The sequence below is a fragment of the Mesoplodon densirostris genome, chromosome X, assembly GCF_025265405.1.
Source record: "Mesoplodon densirostris isolate mMesDen1 chromosome X, mMesDen1 primary haplotype, whole genome shotgun sequence".
NCBI lineage: Eukaryota > Metazoa > Chordata > Mammalia > Artiodactyla > Ziphiidae > Mesoplodon > Mesoplodon densirostris.
In genome coordinates, this window is record NC_082681.1 from 42741259 (window position 1) to 42752388 (window position 11130).

The 11130-nt window shown below is 45.7% G+C and overlaps 1 protein-coding gene across 8 annotated transcripts in view; it reads right to left on the reverse strand.

The window, feature by feature from the left end:
* Nucleotides 1-2851, reverse strand: part of MID2 (midline 2) — a 104640-nt gene extending 101789 nt beyond the window's left edge. For 3 of the 8 annotated variants that reach the window (XM_060087225.1, XM_060087223.1, XM_060087229.1), the window contains exon 1: nt 2061-2139. The gene's annotated coding sequence lies outside the window, so the exon portion shown is untranslated. Of the gene's footprint in view, nt 1-1975; nt 2006-2060; nt 2568-2687 lie in introns of those variants that run through there. The other 5 variants (XM_060087224.1, XM_060087222.1, XM_060087227.1 and 2 more) reach the window with 4 other exon arrangements.
* Between the last annotated feature and the right edge of the window lie 8279 nt (nt 2852-11130).

Here is an 11130-nt window from a genome sequence, read left to right on the forward strand (position 1 = left end):
TAAATATTGTTGACTCACCACTGCTAGATGCTAATCATGCTCAGATAGCCATAACTAAAATTATTTATGCCACTTTTCAGTAGAAATTAACTACCTTCCCCAATATGGGCTAAAAATTAGTGAGGTTATGTTTTCAAATGAGCCTGACTCAGATTGTTAGGTTGGAGTACATTAGATATGATTCAAGCCTTAGCATAAAATAATCACCAATTACTCTGTATGCCTACTTTTATGTATGTTTTCATTCAGTTGCATGTGCACGAGAGGAAAAGAAACAGACTTAGGACCAAAGTAGAGTGATATATTTGGCTCCCAAGGGGATTAATAATGGCAAGTGAGGGTTCCCAGTAAACTAGGGTTGCTACTTACACCCAATCTATTACCCCAATAAAAGGTAAATGAAGAACTTTCTTCGAAAAGTATAGTGCTGAGAGTTTATAGAGCCCTTTCATCTTCAAAGGGCCAAACCAAGACTCACAATAGCCAGTACACAATATGATGCCTTTCATACAAGTGAAAGGTCATAGGAATGTCCTAAGGCCACAAAGCCAATGCAACATCAGATTTGGGATGAACTCTCTGATCTTCTTGGCTCCTGGACTTGTATTTCAAGCATAAATCAAGTTGTGAGGAACAATCAGGAGAAATCTAATTTACATTATATAACTGCATTAAGTTGATTGATTGGGCAGGAATATAGAAAAATAGCAAAGACTCTTTCCCCCCCATGGGCAGTGACCAGTGGAGAGAAGTGAAAAGGGGCATGTGAGAGTTAGGGGTAACCAGCCCGGGTAGAGTACGGAGGGAGTCGCCCTATTCAGCATTTCCCTTCTTTTGGAACATTGCCAGAGAAATGATTAGAGTACTGGGAGGGAACAGAATGGGGTTAAAGGCAGCCCTCTTGGCCCAATTTGAGAATCAGAAGAATCAACTCACACACAGTAGTACTTGTCTATTTACATAGCCTCTAATATATTCCTTTATAAGGGCTCCTCTTCACAAACAACCATCACCATCCACCCTCCCCACACTCAGAAACCCTCAAAAAGGCAAACTGGTTCACAAGCCAGAGGCTGCATGGCTGGGAGGCTGGGAGTGCACAGATTGATGGGGAGGAGTCCAGGGGATGGGTGGTTGGTGGGAGATTCGGGTGGGCAGGTAGATGTGTGATGACCACGTAGGAAGAAGGCGAGTGAGCGTGAAGGTGGGTAGGGGAGTGTGGAAGAGAGAAAGTGAAGAACCTAACGACCCCAGGATCCCCATTTCCTGCTCCGAGAAGAAACACCTCCAAGAAATGCGCTGCATACGAAATGCTAAGTAACCTAATCCTTATCACCGAAAATGTTTCTGTAAATCTACTCCGCCGTTATTTACTTAATTCTTACGAGCCAGGAATGGAAAAACCCCACCTCTCCCGGGTTCAGTCGCAGCCTGTCCTGGGGGCCTATAAGTTTTCCCTCTCCCCCACTGAGCTGCTTTCACAGCTAGGCCAGAAATAAGGAACCACCCAGACGGAGACTCGAGGATCGCTCCCCCGGCAGCAAAGGGATTAAGTTTCGCCGGGCCTTCCTGCGGGCAGGCTGTCCGCAGCAACCGGCTGCCGCAGCAGCCACCGCCGGGCGGCCGAGGGGCGCCGCCCGGGCCGAGGAGGCTGCCGGCCGCGGGAGCGTGGGAAGGCGGCTGTGCCCTTTCCCAGACTAGCACCCAGGCTCCAGGAGAGCCGCTCGAGGGGCCTCACCCGGCCCCACCGGGCTGCGCGGGAGGCCTCGGACCCGCCCCCGCCCTGCATCGCGGAGTGCAAACTCCGTCCCAGGAGGGCAGCGACGGGTGCCCGGGCCCCAGCGGCGCAACAGGAAGCCAGGGCCGGGCCGGGGCGCCCTCCGTCGCCGCCGCCACCTCGAGCCTCGCGGGCCCCGTCATCACGCCCCGCCGATCCCCGGAGCAGCCTTCTGCCCGCGCCGGGCCCCGGCCGCACCTGAGACGCGGCCCGAGCTGGGGCCGAGCCCTGCGCCGGCGGTGGCGCTCGGCCCCCGGGGCCGCGGCGAGGGGGCGCGTTTTACCCAGAGCATTCCCAGCTGCCGGCCATGTCCTCGGCGCGCCCGAGGGCGCCGGGTGCTCGCCTGCCTTCTGCGTGAACTGGCTCGGGCTCCGGCGCGAGCTCCCCGGCCGCCGCCGCCGCCGCCGCTGCCGCCGTTGCCGTCGCCGCTCTAGGCCGCCGCCCGCCTTCGCCGCCGCTGCCGCGCAGCAGCCGGGATCCGCCCGCCCGCGCGCCCCGCCGGGGACAGCACGGCGGCCGCCAAGCTACCGCGGCTGGGTCTCCCGAGCCAAACTTAGAGTTTTCGCTCCTCAGTCCAGGGGCAGCACCATGACACCGCGGCAGCACCACACTGTCATTTCCGCCGCCGCAGAAGGAGGGGGAAAAAAGGCAATCCTGACGAAAAGGGGGATGGGGTGGGGGCGAACCGGGCTGGGACTGCCGCCCTGAGGGAGCTCTGGGAAGGGCCCGGCAGCACGGGTGCTCGGCCACCTTCCCCGGCTCACCTTCCGCCGCCCCCGCCGCTCCCAGCTCCCCCTGCCCCTCCTCTGGAGGCGCGTTTACATGTTTTCTCCCCCGGCAGGAGTGACCGGAGAAACCTGAGCGAGCAAAGGCAGCGGGTGGGTGGGGTTCGGGCTACTACTGTACCTACCAGCTGATTCCAGCAGCCTTTTCTCCAGCGCCCTGTCATCTTGAAGGAAGACACACGGAGAGGGGCCCGAACGGGTGTGTGTGTGTGTGTGTGTGTGTGTGTGTGTAAGAGAGAGAGAGCGAGAGCAGAATGTGTGTGAAATGCAGAAGGAAGGCTCTGGCCAAACTCTTCTCCCAGCCGCCAAGCCCCTGGTCCCACAAACCCCCAGGTTAGAACAACGAAAAGGCAGTTGCAACCGGCAGTGGAAAAGAGTGCCTAGGTCCACCGCACAGGTCCTCGGATGAAGCTGCTCTATGCAAAGTTAACTACAGAGTAAAACAAAAATAGTGGAGGAGACAGAAAAGGGCAGACAATTGAAGGAAACCCAACCCCTCTTTCTTTTTACAAAGGGAGAATGGCTGTGTTTTATTGGCCTTGGGCAGAAGTTGTGGGGATGGATTAAAGCCACCAAAATTTAAAAACAAAACCAAAAAAAAAATGGGAGAGAGAATACGGCTTCATTTACACATTCAAATCCTTGATGGACAAAACAAGAGGGTCGTTAATAAAAGGACAATGGGACAGATGCCAGCCATACAGGTATTCAGTGTCCCTAATAAGCTAATTGGTCCATCTGGAACCCAGAAGCCCTCATTGGTCTGGAGTCAGCCCTTGGGCTGACCTGTCATTGGCTCAGAGACCACTGCCCCACTCACGAGGAGGGTGGGAGAGGGAAGGAGGAGGCCCCAGAGGAGATTCTGGAATGGGAGAAAAAGGGGAGATGAAGGGAAAGAAGTGAGAAAATGGGAGGAAACAACCTCCTCTCACATAGGCCTCCCATTACCTTCCGTGGGAATGATTCCAGAAAAATTAAGGTAATTCTGGGTGTATCCCATCAGAGAACCAATAGTAATTAGCCAACACCCCTGTAAAACAATGTGCTAGGACTTCCCTGGTGGTGCACTGGTTAAGAATCTGCCTGCCAATGCAGGAGACACGGGGTTCGAGCCCTAGTCCGGGAAGATCTCACATGCCACGGAGCAACTAAGTCTGTGCGCCACAACTACTGAGCCTGCGCTCTAGAGCCCACGAGCCCATGCTCAGCAACAAGAGAAGCCACGGCAAGGAGAAGCCTGCGCACCACAACGAAGACCCAAGGCAGCCAAAAATAAATAAATAAATGTATTTAAAAGCAAAACAAGACAACGTGCTAAAGAGTACTGAGGTGGAAAGGAAGGCAAAAATCACAACCAAGCTATCCTGATGAAAGTCTGGCCCTAAGAGAAGTAAAAGTTAGAGTCACACCAAAAGCACAGGCAAAAATAGACAAGTGGGACTACATCAAACTTAAAAAAAAAATTCTGTGCAACAGGAGACTCAACAGTGAAAAGGCAAGAATGGAGAGAAAATATTTGCAAACCATGTATCTGATAAGGGATTAATATGTAAAGAACCCCTTCAACCCAATAACAAAATAAATAACATGATTAATAAATGGGCAAAGGGGCTTCCCTGGTGGCGCAGTGGTTGAGAGTCCGCCTGCCGATGCGGGGGACACGGGTTCGTGCCCCAGTCCAGGAAGATCCCACATGCTGCGGAGCGGCTAGGTCCGTGAGCCATGGCCGCTGAGCCTGTGCATCCGGAGCCTGTGCTCCACAACAGGAGAGGCCACAACAGTGAGAGGCCTGCATACCGCCAAAAAAAAAAAAAAAAAAAATGGGCAAAGGACTTGAATAGACATTTCTCCAAAGAAGATATACAAATGGCTAAGAAGCATAGGAAAAGATGCTCAACATCACTATTCATCAGGGAAATGCAAACTAAAACCACAATAAGATATCATCTCACACCTGTTAGTCTGACCAGTATTAAAAACAAAAAAACAAAATAATAAGTGCTGGTGAGGATGTGGAGAAACTGGAACACTGTACACAGTTGGTGGAAATGTAAAATGATGCAACTGCTATGGAAAACAGTAAGGAGTTTCCTCAAAAAATTAAAAATAGAACTACCATATGATTCAGCAATCCCACTTCTGGAAATATATATGAAAGAATTGAAAGCAGACTCTCAAAGAGATATTTGCACCCCCATGTTCATTGCAGCATTATTCACAATAGCAAGAATTGAAAGCAACCTAAATATCCGTGGAGAGATGAATGGATAAAGAAAATGTGGCATATACATTCAGCGTATATGCACTGAATATGGCATATACATTCTGCCTTAGAAAAGAGGGAAATCGCTAGGGGCTGGGGGAAGGGGAGGGAAGGAGTTGTTTTGTGGATGTAGAGTTTCAGTCATGCAGGACTGGGGTGAGGGGCTCTGGGGAATCTGTTGCACGACAATGCGCATGTAGGTGACAATATTGTATTGTACACTTAGAAATTGTTGGGAGGGTGAATTTTATGTTATATGCTTTTTGCCACAATAAAAAAATTAATTTAAAAAAATTGAGTCAGAAATAAAATGATCCTAGCATAACAGAAGTGTATGTATAAGAATTACATATATATGCATTATATATATTTATATATCGCACATATTAAGTGAAAAGAGCAAGCTGTATGTGGTTTGCTACTACCATGTAAAAAAAGGGGGAAGGTATATGTCTGTCCATGTGTGCTTGTATGCGCACAGACTCTTCAGAAAAGATACCTAAGAAACTGATTACCTGGTTCCCTGGGAGTCAAGCGTAGGAAAAGAAGTATTTAACATTGTTAACATTGCCCTTTTGTATTGTTTGAATTTTTTTATAATGTTTGTGTATTACCTTTTCAAAAACAATTTTGCAAGAAAGAGGAGCATAGAGACAGAAAATAGAATAGAGGTTACCAGGGATTGAGGGGAGGGGAGAATGGGGGCATACTGTTTAATGGTTACAGAGTTTCTATTTCGGATGATGGAAAAAGTTCTGGAACTGAATAGTGGTGATGGTTAAACAACATTGTGAATGTACTTAATACCACTGAATTGTACACTCAAAATTGGTTAAAATGGTAAATTTTACATTATGTACATTTTACCACAATAAAACAAATTTAAAAAAGAACAAGGAGGTATACAGAACAGGTAGAGCTTATTGTATTTGTGTAAGAAAATAGATGTATGTATATGCCAGTAAATGCATAGAAAGTAACCTGGAAGCACAGTGTAAAATAGTGTGAGCCTAGAATTGTGGTGGATGTTGAGGGGATCGTTCAGGGTTTTTTTTCAAGGTGGATTTTTTTTCCTGCTTCTTTTTGTTTTTTGTTTTTAAATTTTTCTTTATTTTTTTTTTGCTTTATAACAAATTTAATCAGTTATACATATACATATGTTCCCATATCCCCTCCCTACAAGGTGGTTTTTTAAAAAATATTTATTTATTTATTTGGCTGTGCTGGGTCTTAGTTGCTGCACGTGGGATCTTTAGTTGCGGCATGCGAACTCTTAGTTGCCGCATATGGGCTCTAGTTCCCTGACCAGGGATTGAACCCGGGCACCCTGCATTGGGAGCACGGAGTCTTAGCCACGGGACCACCAGGGAAGTCCCCAGGTTTGATTCTATATATGTTATAACTGTTTGAATATTCTTCAATGAGAATTTCTTTTGTAGTTAATTTTTTTTAAAGATATGTGTCCAAAAATCCCAAAGTTGAGTCAGAAGTCAATTGACCCCTGAGAATTCTTTAATCTCACTTGATATGATCCCTACAGAGAGCTGGAGAATTTTCTAAAATGTGAAGAAATTACCACTTTCATCACAGACACACCGGAAGCAAGCTAGCTGGCTCTTGGCAGAACTGTCACTTAAAGGAGTCTTGCTTTTAATGCCTTTTATTGTCCTTTAGAAACCACCCTTTCCTTTACTTTTTAGCAGTCTCCCCTCCGCCTGAGCTTCCAGTGCTTTCAAGCTATTCCCTGGCTTACCAGAGCTCTATACAGAGTGCCGCAAACCCATCTTCCCTCCCCGAGCAGCAGCCCATATTCTGGACCTTTCCTTTTCCTTCCTCAAAACTTAACGCTGCTTCTGGGTTCCTTTCACAAAGGACCTTACTGATTAAGGATTTCAATCAACTAATTTGAACTAAGTGTTAATAACTTCATTTGTCTCTGTAGATAATGTTTTAATTTTAACAGAGGGCTTCAATGTATTAACTCAAAGCAATGAGAATAGCTTGGGTGGATGGGGATGGGGGTAGGGAGATTTTGCTAATCACATCACATAAGCAGCTGCTTTGAAAATATCCCCATTTTCAGTGGTTTTATGCAAATTATCGCTGTAAATGTTTTGTATCTGACAGGAGATGCAAAATCGGCTGGGAGTATGGGATGAAATTATTTGTTTATAATTATTTAATGGTTACCTTTGTATATAACGTGTTGATCCTATTAGCAAAGTAAATCAGGCCCATGGCAAAAAAAAAAAAAGACAATTGACAGATTCAGCTTGAGGTGTTTAATTGAATTAATCTGAGGCAGACTCAGGACACCAGAGTCCTAGAGTATGAAAGGGACAGCTCATGGGCTCTTTTTTTCTAACTACAAATAGGGAGGTGGGGTAGGCAGGGGAACGCTCCAGATACTTTTCACAGAGAGAAGCACAGAACCTAGTCTGTTTCAGAAGGAAAAAAATCACAGAAGGGAGACTTTGTTGCACAAGAGCATTGTTGCTTCTGCAGAAGGGAACCTTCATGCTGCTCTCAAAAGAAGCAGCTAGTTGTCTGAAATCCAGAGGTTGACTGAAGGCTTTTCTAACGAGGGGGCTCTTAACATTATGGTGAAAAGAAAAGTACTTTGGCACGGGCTCATCAATAAGACATTGTTCTAAAACCAGTTGTGAGCAGGCCATGTTCAAAATAAATACATTCCCAGTATGGAGAAATGGCATGCTCCTGGTATTTCTTATTCACCTTTGATCTATATTTTGGTATTGCTTTAATTAATTTTGTAATTTATCTGAATTATTGTGTTTGTTACAATGAGCACATCTGTTTGAAATCTATAGTACATTAGTAAATATTTCCCTAGAGCTTTTTTTTTAAGTTTTCTTTTTTTTAAATTTTATTTATTTATTTATTTTTGTCTGCATTGGGTCTTTGTTGCTGCATGCGGGCTTTCTCTACTTGCGGTGAGCGGGGGCTCCTCTTCATTGCGGTGCACAGGCTTCTCAGCGCGGTGGCTTCTCTTGTTGTGGAGCATGGGCTCTAGGCACACGGGCTTCAGTAGGTGTGGCACGTGGGCTCAGTAGTTGTGGCTCGCGGGCTTCCTAGAGCTTTAATCTTCAGGCGCAAGCCTGAACCTTCTGGCTCACCGTGATTTCCTAACCAGCGCACCGGGTCACTTAGGGTCTAGTTTCTGTGACTTCAAGTCCTCCAGGTTTTTCTCCCATCTCACTGCCTGTTCCTAGGGATCTGTTGCTTCCTCCTCCTGCTCTTCAACCTCTGAAGGTTGGTGTGAGCCAAGCCTTGGTCCTTGGCTGTCTTCTCCACCTACAGCTACACTTCCTAGGTGACCTCTTCTAGTCCCGTGATTTAAGTACAATCTCCACTTTAGCTCTTCAGCTCAGACCTCTCCCCTGAGTCCAGACTTGCATCTCCACCTGACTATTTCACATCTCCACCTGGATGCGTCACGGGCAGCACTAACTTAATGTGACCAAAAGAGACCTCTCGGTTTCTACTCCTCCCCATCTCAGTAAATGGCACCACTCAATTGCTTAAACCAGATACTGGGATGTCATCCTTGATGCTCTCCTCTCCACAACACCCAATGTTCAATCCATCAAGTTTTTTTTTTTGAAAATATTTTGCGTGTATTTATTTAGATTTCACCTCCAGAAATTGATTGGTTTTAGGTGCTTCTTTTTTTTTTAAGATGTTGGGGGTAGGAGTTTATTAATTAATTAATTTATTTTTGCTGTGTTGGGTCTTCGTTTCTGTGCAAGGGCTATCTCCAGTTGTGGCAAGTGGGGGCCACTCTTCATCGTGGTGCGCGGGCCTCTCACTATTGTGGCCTCTCTTGTTGAGTAGCACAGGCTCCAGACGCGCAGGCTCAGTAGTTGTGGCTCACGGGCCTAGTTGCTCCGCGGCATGTGGGATCCTCCCAGACCAGGGCTCGAACCCGTGTCCCCTGCATTAGCAGGCAGATTCTCAACCACTGCACCACCAGGGAAGCCCCAATCCACCAAGTTTTAATTTGGGTCTCCCCTCTACTACTTTTTCCCTCTTGCAATCAGTACTGCAACCAAAGTGATCTTTTAAAAATGGAAATCTGACCATTTTACTTTCTCCTCTCGTGGCCATTAGAGTAAAATGTAAATTTCTTGACATGGTCTATAAGACTTGGCATTAGCTGGCCCCTGTCTACCTCTCCCACTCCATCCTGTTGCACTCTCACCCTTGCTCACTACAATCCAAACACACTAGCCTTCCGACAGACACCCCTTGAACCACAAGCTCTTGGCCATCCCCAAAACTTTGCAAGTTCTCTCCCTCTGCTGGAGTGCTCTTCCTTCCACTCTTCACATAGCTGTTCTAGTTCCTTCTTTCAGGTTATGCATCACGTACACGGAGAAGCCTTCCCTGACTACCCCATCTAAAGTTACCCCTTGACATTACTCTCTGATATAACACCCTTCAGGGCACTTATCACTAGCTAAAATTATCATATGTGTTTATTATATGTTCCCTGCCATGCACACGTGCATGCACGCATATATATTCCACGAGAACGAGAACCTTGTCTGTCTCCATCACTGGTGTATCTCCAACACCTAGAACAGGACCTAGCTCATAGTAGGTGCTAATATTTGCTGGATGGATGGCAAGAATCAGGAAAGAGTGCAGTCCAGAGATAACTTTAATCACACCGATACAGATTTACCCCAACTTTCAATCTGCAGTGAGAATATCACATGAAAAGGATCTTTTGGCAGAAATTTATAGCAGAGTCACACAGGGAGGCCAGATACATTTCTCAGTGCCTCAACTGCCTAAAAGCCAGCGATTTTCAAACTGACCCAAGAAACACTAGTGTCCCTCGGGGTACTAACTGGTGTTCTGAGAAAAATGAATTTGATCAAGTAAGTTTAGGAAATGTTGCACACTGAGTCTCTCTCTCAGAGACTCACAGCACACATTAGCATATTAAGGCTTTAAGAAGTCCTGCCAGAAATAAAACCTATTTTAGCTTTGCTTAGCATTTACCATATATATTTGACCGTGGAACTTTCATGTTCTACTCACTTATTAATATCTCACAGGATAGTAGCATCTCTCAAAATACAGTTTTGGAAATACTGTCACAGATATAGACAAGTATAGTTATGTATAGAAAAACATAGATATGTATGTCTATAAATATATAGAATGGATATTAATCAGAGTTAACTTAAGATCCATGACAATAAATTCCAAGTCAAAAATATCAGTGAAATGAAGTTGAATGGGATTCAAGTTTAAAATAAAGCAGTGGTTGGAGATAGTGCTTACTGTTAGTATTGACTGGCCTGCGATATGTTAAGAGTGCTGCTCTAAATAAGTTCAAATCTTCTGGCCCAGATGAATTACTCCCTAGGCAATGAGAACCTGCAAGTACAATCGATGAACCACGGTTAGTGATCCTTGGAAAATCGTACACAAGGGAGAAGTACCAGTATCAGATCCTCAAAGACTGGAGATGAATGGCTTTCAAAAGGGGGAAGAAGGTGGATTCTGCAAACTACAGACCAGTGTGGACTTAATATGGATCTGAGGCCAGATTCATTACCATTCATTCCTCTTACCCATTCCAGTACTTCTTTCTGTTCCTTGAGCTCTCCAAGCTCATACCTGCCTAGGGCCTTTGCATTTGCTATTCCTTCTGCCTAGAGCAGGGGTGGGCAAACTTCTCTAAGGAGCCAAACAGTAAATATTTTTGGCTTTGGGGCCATATGGTCTCTGTTGCAACTACTCATCTCTGAGCAAAAGCAGCCACAGACAATATGTAAAGAATCAAACTTTATTTACAAAAACAGGCTAGGGACCGGATTTGGCCCAATAATGCATATTTTCTTATTTATTGGCTTGTCCCCATGCCCCCATACACAGCAGAATAACTAGCATTTATTGAGCTCTTATTATGCGCCTGACACTGTTCAAAGCATTTTACGTGTATTAGCTCTTTTAACCTTAATAATAACCTCCCGGCAATAATCCTTAGTCTCCCCATTTTACAGATGAAGAAACTAGGGCTGTGAGATTAAGTAATTTATCCATAGTCATATAGTTTAGCAGGTGGTGATTCCAGGATTTAGACCCAGGCTCATAAGTATAATGCTATTGTGATATTGTGATTTATAATAAGAAATATATATATTTGGATTTTGTTCCTGTTCCTGGCACAGAGCTCCTAAAACTCTTGGAATTTCCTAAGTGATGAGAGTGGGAAATTTGTTTTTGTTATGTTAATGAGGTGAATTTTGGACCACAACCAAGGTGGG